The sequence below is a fragment of the Bombina bombina genome, chromosome 6, assembly GCF_027579735.1.
Source record: "Bombina bombina isolate aBomBom1 chromosome 6, aBomBom1.pri, whole genome shotgun sequence".
Classification (NCBI taxonomy): domain Eukaryota; kingdom Metazoa; phylum Chordata; class Amphibia; order Anura; family Bombinatoridae; genus Bombina; species Bombina bombina.
In genome coordinates this window covers 332,792,997-332,806,035 of record NC_069504.1, presented here as the reverse complement: position 1 = coordinate 332,806,035, position 13,039 = coordinate 332,792,997, and the positions used below count along the sequence as shown (strand labels likewise).

The 13,039-nt window shown below is 34.9% G+C and overlaps 1 protein-coding gene across 2 annotated transcripts in view; it reads left to right on the top strand.

Annotated features, from left to right (window-relative positions):
- CHST11 (carbohydrate sulfotransferase 11) overlaps positions 1-13,039 on the top strand; it is a 469,189-nt gene that overhangs the window by 377,389 nt on the left and 78,761 nt on the right. The gene's annotated exons all lie outside the window — the stretch shown is intronic.

Genomic DNA, 13,039 nt, shown 5'->3' with positions numbered 1-13,039 from the left:
TATATGTCTTTACAGAGTGATTTGTGCAGACCAAAATCGTCCATAACTGTGCATAATTACACCACAGTAATACTGAGAAAGAAAACAGCCAGCATGGAATGTGCATTCTAACCTTAAAGGGACATTCTAATGAAAAAAGACACGTTCTAGAGCATGTCATTGTATTACTGACCATAAAACTCTATAGGCCAGATTACAGATGGAGAGTAATTGATAACATGCAGCGAGTTATTTTGTCCTTTCATTCCCTTTAAATGTTTTCTTAGATTAATATAGCAATTAAAATATTATTAAATAAGTAAAAATGTACAGAATGTATCCCCTAACCTGTGTGTAAGTGATCACAGGTGTATTCACTTTTGTTGCATTGAGTTTCTGCTTTGTGGCCTTTATTTTCAATATAGTCTTTATAAAGTATTTGTTTTTGATTTTACATAAGAGGAAATACTCTGTCAATTCAGAAATAATGCAATTATTGAGAGGTGATACAATTGTAATTGATTGACATTTAAATGATATTGCATATGGGTGTACTCACTTCTGTTGAATAATGTGTGTGTGGGTGTGTATGTATATATGTATGTATGTTTGTATGTATGTATATATATATATATATATATATATATATATATATGTTTATATTATGCAGTATAATAGTATAATGTGCTTACAAAATTATGGAATGAAATACACATTAGCTACCTTAACACCTGTCAGAACAAATGGGTTGTGGGTTCTGCATGTTGATGAATTATTCACACTGTATATTCAATTTAAAGCTACTAGAGGTCATCTAACCCGCCCTCTTTTACAAACTGGAAATAAAAAAACTAAGCACAGATTGTGAAATGGACCCTTGGCTGTATTCTCAGTGCTAAATTGTATCATACATCATCTCTGTTCTCCTCATACTATGCTTATATTGAATTATTGGAGCACAGCTACTGTGACCCTTTCAACGAGATAAAGAATAAGCTATGTTTCTTCATGTTACTGGAATATGTAGTCTGTGTATTAAATGAAACAAAAAAAGCTTAAGCTTTTCAAATTATGTTTTCAAATCTGGTTTATATACCTTAGTGGCCCCTAGAAAATCTTGTAGATTGTTCATATTTCATTCACATAACAATACAAAGGTAAACTTCACATCTTTTCATTCTAATTAAGCATATACAAGGTCTGCAAATGTTGCTTGGTTCATCCATATGCTTCAGACTCAGATCCATCATGGGGTCTCACTTATAAGAAGTTTTTATACAATTTCTTGTAATGTCAGAAATGGATCTAGCTGCAACAATAGAAACATGCCCTCAAGTCTTTCTGTTGAGCAATAGTGATTCCCCTGGAGGGTAAAGCTAGTTTTTCTTTCATTTGATCATTTTGCTCCCATAATTGGTTCAGCAGATGAAACAAGAAACATTCCAATTGCTCTGGCCTGGCCCAAGAGAACATGTTTTTTCTGATCTAGTTCTTGAAGGACAGAATTATATACTTCTTCCTGTTCATTTACAATGACCTAAACTTGCTTGTACTTACAGCTTGGTTACAAAATCCTTGATTCTGAAAGGTAAACACTTTTTTTTAGATAAGACAAATTAACATTTTTGGGTACTTTTGGGTGAATCTCATGAAGACAGGGATTTTCTTTATACTTTTATATTTAGCTCTATAAAATAAAAATAAAAACAGATTTCTGTACTTTTAATTTGTTCCTGTGAATGACTGCTTTTCTACCTGAGTTTTTGCCATTCTTTCTGACTCTTCAAAGGCTACTTTCATCCTTGGAAGCTAAATTTAATTCTTCAGGTTCTTCGACATTATTCTTTTGAACAAAGTAACGTTAAAGTCATTTAATTTATCACTGTTCAGCTGGTGGTTTTGACCACACTAAGATATATTTCTGAACTGCCCTTCCATCAGGATAATGCAATTTTTAGAGGTCTCTCTTCATACCTGGCAAAGGCGGTTTATTATCAAAAATGTAATGCTGATATTTTGGTTCATTCATTCTCTCTAGATTCAGGAATAAATCAATAAATTCTTCTATAATCCTGCAACATTCAGTAAAACTGCTCTTGTATTTCCCAATATTTGGTATTCTTTGGTATGTTCTTCGTCTCACTGTATAATTTTTGTATTTACGTACAAGTGGCAAGAATGTACAATATTTTTTGTTCAGCTTCTATTTTCTTAGCAGTAATTTATGAACTTTCTGCTTGTCAGGGTGTAGCTTGTCAGGATAGTTGTATGTATACAGTTTTTGTAAGTGTTTAAAGTTTCCAATTGTGTTTGAGATAGACATAGAAGGTGACAAAGACTACACAGGTAACTGAGCATTACTCCTTTACATATCCTCTCCAGGTAAAAATGTAGCAAATGCTCCTTATTATCTTTACGATATGCTCTATTCTTCTTAACGTTATAGCTTTACTTTTCCCTTATAACAATTCATATCTGATTCACACTTTGCCTCCTCTTCCATTCTCTTACATATACAGCAACCCACCACTTTCTATTTGACAGTAAACTCAGAAACTCACAAGTCCATCATCTCTTCTCAGCACCTGAGGATAGCTGGCAAACCCTGGTTCAACCTGTCTTTTTGCTCACAGACAAGTTTACTACTTCCAAAATCTGCATAATCCCCTCAGCGTCGTTAACTGAACTTTCTCTAAAACTACCCTTTGTAACAAACTTACCTCAATTCATGATCTGTTCATATCAAGCTCATTAAAACTGTTGGAGACTCTGTACTCAAAACATTAACCCGTTTTACTGTCTTGATGTCACACTGGACTCTGAACCCTCCACTCCACATATGCAAGTGCTTACCAAATCCTGACATGTGCAACTAAGCAACAACTCCTTCAGTACCCAAGACACTACCATAATATTCACTCAATCTTTTGTATCGTGGTGACTATAGCAACCTACTCCTAAGTTGCCTTTCCAACTCGCACCTCTCCCCACTCTGCTATTCTTTCAAAGATTCAGATCTATGCACATCAGCTGCCCCGATACTATAACCTGCAAGCTTCTCATCAACCTTATACTTAACTTTCCTCAATTATCTCCAAATACCTGAAATACCCTCTTAGATCAACTTCTGACTTTCTGACCTACATTTGTCCACTACTATTATTACTACTTACCTACCTCCAAAACTTAACATGCTGCCCCTACACTCTGGATCTCTCTACCCTGTTACATCATACTGCCTCCAATTTTGTATAAGTGCTTTTTGAAAACCCACTAATGTATAGAAGCTTACTAACTTTACTATTGAAGTTCATCTAATAACTTACAAATCTTAAAATGCCTTGTGTCACTGCTGTAACTACAATTCACATGACAAGCTACCGTTTATCTAATGTTATTCCCACTGTTCAACCCACAGACTGTCCTTCAAAGCAGGGTTCTCCTCCTTTTGCATTTATTTTGTTTACCATACTCTATTGTATGCAGTTGTATTATTTTACCATGGAACACTGTCACTGTATACCCCTACTCATGTACTCAGCTCTACAGAACTTGGTGGTACTTTACAAATAAGAATGATAAAGCTCTCAAAGTTACTTTACCTAATTGAATTTACTTTGGAACCCAGATGGCATATGAAAAAAAAATTCTATATATGGTTTGGATTCATTCCACTAGGGTTGGTTGAAGCTTCCCAGATAGTCATCATGAAGCTATAGTTGAACATCTATGCAAGTCTCCTATATTTACTAAATACACTTGCTGTGCCAGTATCAAACCCTATTCTTTTACATTTTTCCTTATAGGTGAATGCATGGCAGTTCTACTTACTTTAGTGGTTAGAGACCATAGTTGTCGGAGACCAAAAGCCCTACCCTATGAATAAATGTATTTTTCATATAAATCTGGTTCAGTTTGACTGCATTGTTATACAAATAATAGCCATAGTATTTCCTAATTCACTATTTGTTTTATTTTACTTTACAAAGATTAACTGATGAGGAAAAATAATTAATAAATACACAGTGAATGTATAATACTGTTTGTAATAATCGTGCTCTTCATTATATTTGTGATTTCATAACTGGTAAACACTGTGTCCAAGCACAAGGTAATAACCTAAGATACTGATTTATATTTAAATTGTTAACCAAACTTGTTCACCATCTTATTCACCATTATATTTTGTAAACAAGAAAAAAATACATTATCTTTATGCCCACTTTTATGTGAAATCTGATAAATAAATGTGGCCAGCATTTTAATCAATTTCCTATTAATGCTGTGTTAATATAAAATTAATTAAATTTAGTGTTCAATATCTATTTAGTGGTGTAAATTAAGGTAAAAAAATAGCGTACTCTTTTATCATATCATATATCTATCTATATTAAAATAATAATTTCTTCCAAAGTATAACTGTGTTGTTAGCGACTCATCCCCTAAAAAAAAATATAAAAAAAACTAGACTATTCCCACTAGCTTCTGTATTTAAAAAAAAAAAAAATCTCCAGTAACTGTACAAAAACAATAGATATTAAAAACACATCTGATTCCTCTACCTAATTTCTTCCTTATGTTATTCCATTTCAAGGCCATGTAACAGGATTCTAATATTTGCTCACCAGCAATGGAAATTATTCCAGTATGGCACCTCATTGATATAGTTGGACACCAGTGTTTAAAGGGACATGAAACCGTTTTTTTCATGATTTGGATAGAGCTTGTCATTTTAAACAACTTTTGAAATTACTTCTATTGTCTAATTTGTTTTGTTCTCTTGATATCCTTTGTTGAAAAGGATACCTAGGTAGACCCAGGAGCTGCTGATTGGTGGCTGCACATATATGACTCATGTTTTTGGATCACTCAGTGCATTCAGCTAGCTCCCTGAAGTGCATTACTGCTAATTTAATAAAAAATACCAAGAGAATGAAGAAAATTATATAATAGAAGTAAATTGGAAAGTTGTTTAAAATGGTATTCTCTATCTGAATCATGGAAGATTTTTTTTTTTATTATTTTATATCCCTTTAATATAATGTTGTGCTAGCAGTTTTGCTGATGCCTTTGATGCCTATAAATAATAACGTAAGTCATTATGTGATAGTAACATTAGTACTTCTCTGTTTCCCAGAACTATCCCTGGTTCTGTATTTATCGTTTAGTGAAGCTACATAATATTAATGGGTTTTTTTTAATGAGAATTTGAGAGAATTCACTAGCTACTGAAATGGTTTTTGTTTCTGCAATTCTAATTAATGTAATTCTAGCTATATTTTTCTGTGGTATATTTTTTTAGAAATGGTCACACATAAAAAAATATATATGTTCATGTACAGTAAAAATAATAGTCAATAATATAATTACGTTTACTGGGCCAGTAGTTGTATTATAACTGTAACAAGTAAACCACTAACACGTGGTGGAATTTTGTTTCCATAAATAATCCGGCAAAATTATAGTAAGCAACAATGTTGCTAAATTAGACTTTCTGTCTGCTATTTTAGATCACGCTATTTTTGTATCTGGCTTTAATAATTGTTGAACCACAGAGGCTCCATGAGGAAATCATTGATTGACTCCCAGAGGAAAGAATTTAGTTCCACAGGAAACATTTCTTATGTTATTGGCTATATTGTCAACTCCCTTTTATTCTGTATATAAGAATATACAATTAATTCAATTCAAACTAAGATTAATTAATGTTCATTGCTGAGACACATGGCTTTAAATTTCAAAAAAACATTTATTAATTTCTAATAAAAGTTGATCACCATAAATTAAATCAATAGTTCAGTATCCTTATCATGTAATGATGTTGCTTATTTCAGAATAGTGCGACACATGATTTAGTGCATAAATACAAAGGCAAAAAAAGTCAAAAATTCAATTGTCATTAAAATATACAAAATCCAGGAAATGCCTAAATTAGTTCCTCATTTACTGTTCATTAGTCAATCAAACTTCTCCAGCTCCCAACTAGCCCTTGGAATCCTAAATTTGTGAGCAGTTGAGGCTAAATGAAAATGTATAAGCCTCATGAATGTGAAATGTTTCATTTCCAAGCTTTTATTAAGTGGGTTTTTAAACGTAAACCTTTCTGTGTATTTAATCCAGGACATATAGGGGTCGATCCGATATAAAGCGTCGCCCGCAAAAGCCGGCGACGCCAATAATTGCGCGGATTTGGTATCCTATATACGGCGTAAGCTAGAAGTTACGCCCGTATATTTCTGCCGTCGCCCGCAGTTTTTTGGGCCATAGGCAGGTATACCAAACCCGCGCAGTTTGGTATCCAATATGCAGCGTAAGGACTTACGTGGCGAAAATGGAGAAAACTTACTCCATTTTCACCTCGCCACAAAAAGCAGCCGTAAGAAGCCTTACGCTGACTATTGGAGCCCCGTAACTCCCTAAACTAGCTGCTAAAATAAACCTAACACCTAACGCATGCGCAATGTCTATCTCCCTGTCAACCGCGATCTTCTAAAATAAACCTAACACCTAACGCATGCGCAATGTCTATCTCCCTGTCAACCGCGATCCCCCCCCCCCCGAAATCCCTAATAAAGTTATTACCCCCTAAAACGCCGCTCCCCGACCCCGCCGCCATCTACATAAACTAACCCCCTACTGTGAGCCCCTAAAACCGCCGCCATCTACCTTATCTATCCCGTAATCTGACCCCTTAATCAGCCAATCGGATTGAACTTGAATCTGATTGGCTGATTCAATCAGCCAATCAGATTTTTTTAACTTAATTCCGATTGGCTGATAGAATCCTATCAGCCAATCGGAATTCGGCGGACGCCATCTTGGATGACGTCATTTAAAGGTACCTCATTCCAAGTTTAGCAGTCGGCCGGGATGGATGCTCCGCGGCGGCGGAGCGAAGAAAGAAGATTGAAGATGCCGCCGGAAGAATGAAGACTTTGCTGCCGCTTGGAGGAAGACGTCGCCGGAGGAAGATTTCTTCTTTGCCGCTTGGAGGATGACATCGCCGGAGGAAGATTTCTTCTTTGCCGCTTGGAGGATGACATCGCCCGGATCGGATCAGGAGTTCGGCCCGGTGTGGTGAAGACAAGGTAGGGAGATCTTCAGGGGGGTAGTGTTAGGATTTTTTAAGGGGGGTTTGGGTGGGTTTAGAATAGGGGTATGTGGGTGGTGGGTTGTAATGGGGGGGGGGGGATTGTATTTATTGAATGCAAAAGAGCTGAATTCTTTGGGGCATGCCCCACAAAAGGCCCTTTTAAGGGCTGGTAAGGTAAAGAGCTTTGAAATTTGTTTAATTTAGAATAGGGCAGGGAAGTTTTGTTATTTTGGGGGTTTATTATTTTATTAGGGGGCTTAGAATAGGTGTAATTAGCTTAAAAATCTTTTAATCTTTTTTTTATTTTTTGTAATTTAGTGTTTGTTTTTTTTTGTAATTTAGTTTAGTTAATTTAATTGTATTTTTAGATAGATGTTTGTAGTTTATTACATTTATTGATAGTGTAGGTGTATTTATTTTACAGGTAATTGGGTAATTATTTTAACTAGGTAGATATTAAATAGTTAATAACTATTTAATATCTATTATACCTAGTTAAAATAATTAACTATTTACCTGTAAAATAAATATTAACCCTAACATAGCTACAATGTAATTATTAATTATATTGTAGCTATCTTAGGGTTTATTTTATAGGTAAGTATTTAGATTTAAATAGGAATATTTTAGTTTATAAATGAATTAGATTAATTTAATATAAATATAGTTAGGGGTGTTAGGGTTAGATAGAGTTAATATAGTTAATATAAATACTATAGTAACTATATTAACCCTAATATAATTAGGGTTAATATAGTTAATATATATAATGTAATAACTATAATATACTTAGGGTTAATATAGATAATATAGCTGGCGGCAGGGTAGGTAGATTAAATTAGGGGTTAATCATTTTAATAGAGATGGCGGCGGTGTAAGGGGCTTACATTAGGGGTTAATAATTTTAATATAGATGGCGGCGGTGTTAGGGGCTCACTTTAGGGGGTTATAGATATAATATAGCTGGCGGCGGGGTACGGGAGTGGCGGTTTAGGGGTTAATAACTTTATTAGGTTGCGGCGGGGTAAAGGAGCGGCGGTTTAGGGGTTAATAGCTTTTTTATTGTTAGGCTAGTGAGGGGGGATAGCGGATAGAGGGTTAGACAGTGCGGGCGTTGTTAGGGAGGCGTGTTAGACAGTGCGGGCTATGTTAGGGAGGCGTGTTAGACAGTGCGGGCTATGTTAGGGAGGCGTGTTAGACAGTGCGGGTGTTTTAGACTTTAGTCAGGTTTTATAGGCGCCGGCAGATTCTAACGTGCCGCAAGTCACTGGCGACGCCAGAAATTTGTACTTACGCAGATTTCTGGACATCGCTGGTTTGTGAGACTTACGGCACGTTAGCATCTGACGGCGACTTATATGGGATGGCTCGAGTTGCGAGCTGAAACTGCGGGCGACGCCGGTCTCCTCGCTTGCGCCGCAAACTGCGATCGATATCGGATCGCGCCCATATTTGGTATCTGCAATTTGTTTTGCAATTTATTTTTCCTTAGCTTTTTTTGTTTATTTTTGTATACTATTATATAAAAGCTTTATACTTTTATATTGCATATTAACATAAATATATAGTAATATCATTTTTTTGCTTGTAAAACACTAAAAAACAAAAAACTTTTCGTGTTCTAAATATCGCTGTATCTATCTGCAGTACAACAATAGAATAATAACCATTTATTCCCATTAACACTACTACAAAAACATAGCATTGCTTAAGATGAGCTAAATAACATTTTTTCTATGTAATATAGTACCTTTATTTTAAATATGACTATATCCCCATTATTAATACTACTAAAAAGACAATTATCAGTATTTCTTTTATATACAGTGGTGTCACTAGGGAGCAGAGGTGCTTGGCCATAAGAAGCGGTAGGCATAGGGCTGTGCACTGACAGACTTGGAACCGAGTCAGAGAGCAGAATTTTCATAGTTTGCGCACCTAAACCTTTTCTTTAGTGATTTATTTTTAGAGTGCTCTGTTTATCTTTCATTTGATGCTCTGCTGAGCCAGGGAGCAGCTCTAGGCATGAGCTTTATAATTAATGCAGTGCACTTTACATATTTTGTATGTGTGTGTGTCTGAGTTTTTATGTGTGTGTGTGTCTGAGTGCTTTTGTGTGTGTGTGTCTGATTGTTTCTGTGTGTGTGCCTGAGTGTTTTTGTGTGTCTAAATGTTTGTGTGTGTGTGTCAGAGTGTTTTTGTGTGTGTGTCTGAGTGTTTTTGTGTGTGTGTGTTTTTGTTTGTGTTTCCGAGTGTTTGTGTGTGCATCTGAGTGTGTTTTTAAGTGTGTCTGAGTGTTTGTATGTGCGTGTGCCTGTGTTTTTGTGTTTGTGTCTGCTTTCCGGGGGGGGGGGGGTGACACCATAAATTACTGCACCGGTGACACCAACCCTAGTGACACCACTGTTTATATAACAAAAAAAAAGAAAAGAAAATGACAATGTATTCTAAAAAAAAGTTTTATTTTATTACAAATAATTTAAAAATTTAAGATAAAAATTCTATATGGCATAAATCTAGAGCTAATACAAAGAACACTAGAAGCCTTCAGTGTTGTAAACCTACAAAAAAAAATCTGAATTGTTCAGAGTGTGTGAAAGGTAAAACCCAACACACAAATATGAGTGTCTAGGTAATATAACAATTGCCAAAAAACAATATCAAAGACTTACTTTATAAGTTGTTATATGAATATGGTAAATAAAATAAGATGAAAGTTAAGTAACAACAACAATAATAATCTAAAAGTTAAGAAATTGAACATTGAAAATGTATAAAAATCAGGATGTATGTAGCCATTGTAATAACATCCCGGACAAAAAAATACCGGACCCCCGCACACCTAAAAACCATCACACTATGACACATATTAGGAAAAGTACAAACTTTGTATGTTTTCAGTTATTGTTAGTTATTATTTGTTTTTGGTTAAATAATTTAATTCTTCTTTGTAAAAATAGGAAAAACAGACAGCTAAAACTAGGTACAGTCGGACTATGACAAAAAGAATGTTAAACCAGCGGCATAGATCTCTAATATCCTTTAAGACTTTTCGCATCAGCCGCATATGAACTCATACTAAAGAAGAAATTACCATAAGAGCTCTGTTTACTAAAACCATTTTACCTCTGTAATGTGATTTATGATTGTACCATAACTATTTACATTTTTGTTACCTATAAGTTGTATTTCTCAATAAAAACTATATTAATAAAATAATAATAATAAATAAAATAAAGTATTGTTGCAATAATAAAAGGAAAGTCCAAGGACAATTGAACCCCATGAGTCATCACTGCAGGAAAGGGAGTCCCAGGTTTTCTAAAACGATAAAAGGAGGAGGCGCTTCATAGGGTGAGTATGTTCGAGCAAAAGTGTTTAACCTCAAAGGGCAACTCACATTTGTTTGGGCACTACTGGTAGTACACGTGACACAAGCTGGGGCAGACCGGTCTCCCCAGCGAGACTGACACAGGCAAAAAACTGCCAACTGGAAGATGCCGCATACAAGCTCAGTGATGTTGCTTGCTGGTCAAACAGGTGTGGTGTGGTCTTGCACATCACGGTCAGGTGATCAGCTCGGTCTCAGCTGAGGAAAACTAAGTATCTCCAATTTCGGATACAAAGTCCCAAATGACAAGGGAAGTGTGCTCACAGTGTGTGTGTGTAGCACAAAAGGAACACAACATGTGGATTAAAAAGTAAAGATATAGTAAAACAGATTTATTAAAAGCAACGTGTGGCACATTCACCGTTTCATCAGGCTGTTTTAATTATAAATCTATTTTACTATATCAAGGAACTTGTTCCTTTTATCCACATGTTATGTTCTTTTTCTAATATATACACATTGTGAGCACACTTCCCTTGTCGTCTGATAGTATTATAGACATCTGGATACGTTGGGTTGTTTTCCTCTTTGTTACACCTAATAATCAGAAGATTGTTAGAGGAAAACAACCCAACGTATCCAGGTGTCTATAATACTATCAGACGACAAGGGAAGTGTGCTCACAATGTGTATATAGCACAAAAAGAACATAACATGTGGATAAAAGGAACAAGTTCCTTGATATAGTAAAACAGATTTATTAAAAGCAACGTGTGGCACATTCACCGTTTCATCAGGCTGTTTTAATACTGTAAATCTATTTTACTATAGCAAGGAACTTGTTCCTTTTATCCACATGTTATGTTCTTTTTCTGCTATATACACATTGTGAGCACACTTCCCTTGTCGTCTGATAGTATTATAGACACCTGGATACGTTGGGTTGTTTTCCTCTAACAATCTTCTGATTATTAGGTTTAACAAAGAGAAGCTAATGAACTCAAAAGGAGTCAACATAAAATGCTATTTGCAAAGCTTTACATACTCCAAAACTAATGAACAAATTTGCTTCAGGGTTGATAGTGATTGCAAATCTCAGGTAGTGATTGCCAAAGATATAAAAGCAATGCAAAACAATGCTTTATTTGCAACACAAAATTACAGACTTGAACACTGATAAATTTGTAATGTAGTTTATGTATGTATATACAGTGTATATATATATATATATATATATACACAGTATATATATATATATATATATATATATACACATTATATATATATATATATATATATATATATATATATACACATATACATAAAGAAACTGAGATTAAAATCCTCCATGTCTCAAAATTAAATCAATGTAAACATTTGCATAGGAAATTAGAACATCTAGGCAAGATTCCCCGCTTGCTTTTTCACAGAAATACTTAATATACAATGTTACCAATGCACAAGAGAATTCTGGGTAAGATATGCAAATTAGATATGAAAACTCTGTTTTTTTGCTTGAAAAACTGTTTTAACACAGCGATCCTTTTAACAGGATTGTTGCAGTCCTATGCAAATATTTACATTGATTTTATATATATATATATATATATATATATATATATGTATATATATATATATATATATATATATATATATTTGTTTTGTAATTTTCCCTATGGGCCTTGCACCCAGACCTGTCTGGGGTTAACTGCCTGGGACTCTGGGGACAGTTTAGCTGCCTGAGAGTGCTATTGAGCAACCAGGGGCTGTGCATGTTGCAGGGTCATAGGAGGTGTACCAGTCCAGTCTGTGCGGTCGATTTATCTGGTGTCTGGCTTACATGATCCGCTGTAGCGATCATGTCCGCCAGATATTGATAAATGCCATCTGCATTTAGCATTGCAAAAGCAGTTCTGGTAAACAAAAAAAGAGCAAAGGGTTAACTGCGCAAAAAAGAAACCTATTAAACCTGTGGTGATTAAGAGGAAACTCCCAACCTCTATTGATAAAGTGAGATAAAGAGAATAATATGGAATCTAAAAAGAGACCATAGGATTCAAAAAACACAGGCGCTAAGCAGCTTAAAATAGAAAAAATATATAATAGCTTATTGAGCATATAACGCCAAATATATGTGCAAATAATAACACCTGGTGCGAACTGGATCAACCAAGAAAGTGCTAACAACAAAGAAATATAAAATGTATAAATTTAATTACATATGTGAAACAAATAAAATACAATATATTTTGCAAACACGATAGCGCTGATCAGGCGCAATAATGAAGTGTAGTATACAAATAGCAACAATGTGGTATAATATACAATACAAATGTAACAGTTTGAAGAGTGTGATTGTAATCAATAAGATTCGATGTGGTGGTTTTTTGAATTAGCCCAGATTTTGAAGGAGGATTTTGATCTTCAATGAGAGTTGGAACGAGATGAGGAAGACCAATAAAACGACAGAAAAGGCAGTAGGTGCAGTTTCCCAGTTACCTGTGTGTAAAGGTGTTTGCAATTCTCCTTGCTGGGCTGAATTTTCTGCTTCCTGCGGTTTGGAGTTTTATGCCACTGAGAGGAACATATAGGATCCAACCACCGATCTCCGGTGTAAGTATAAGTGAAAACCTTAT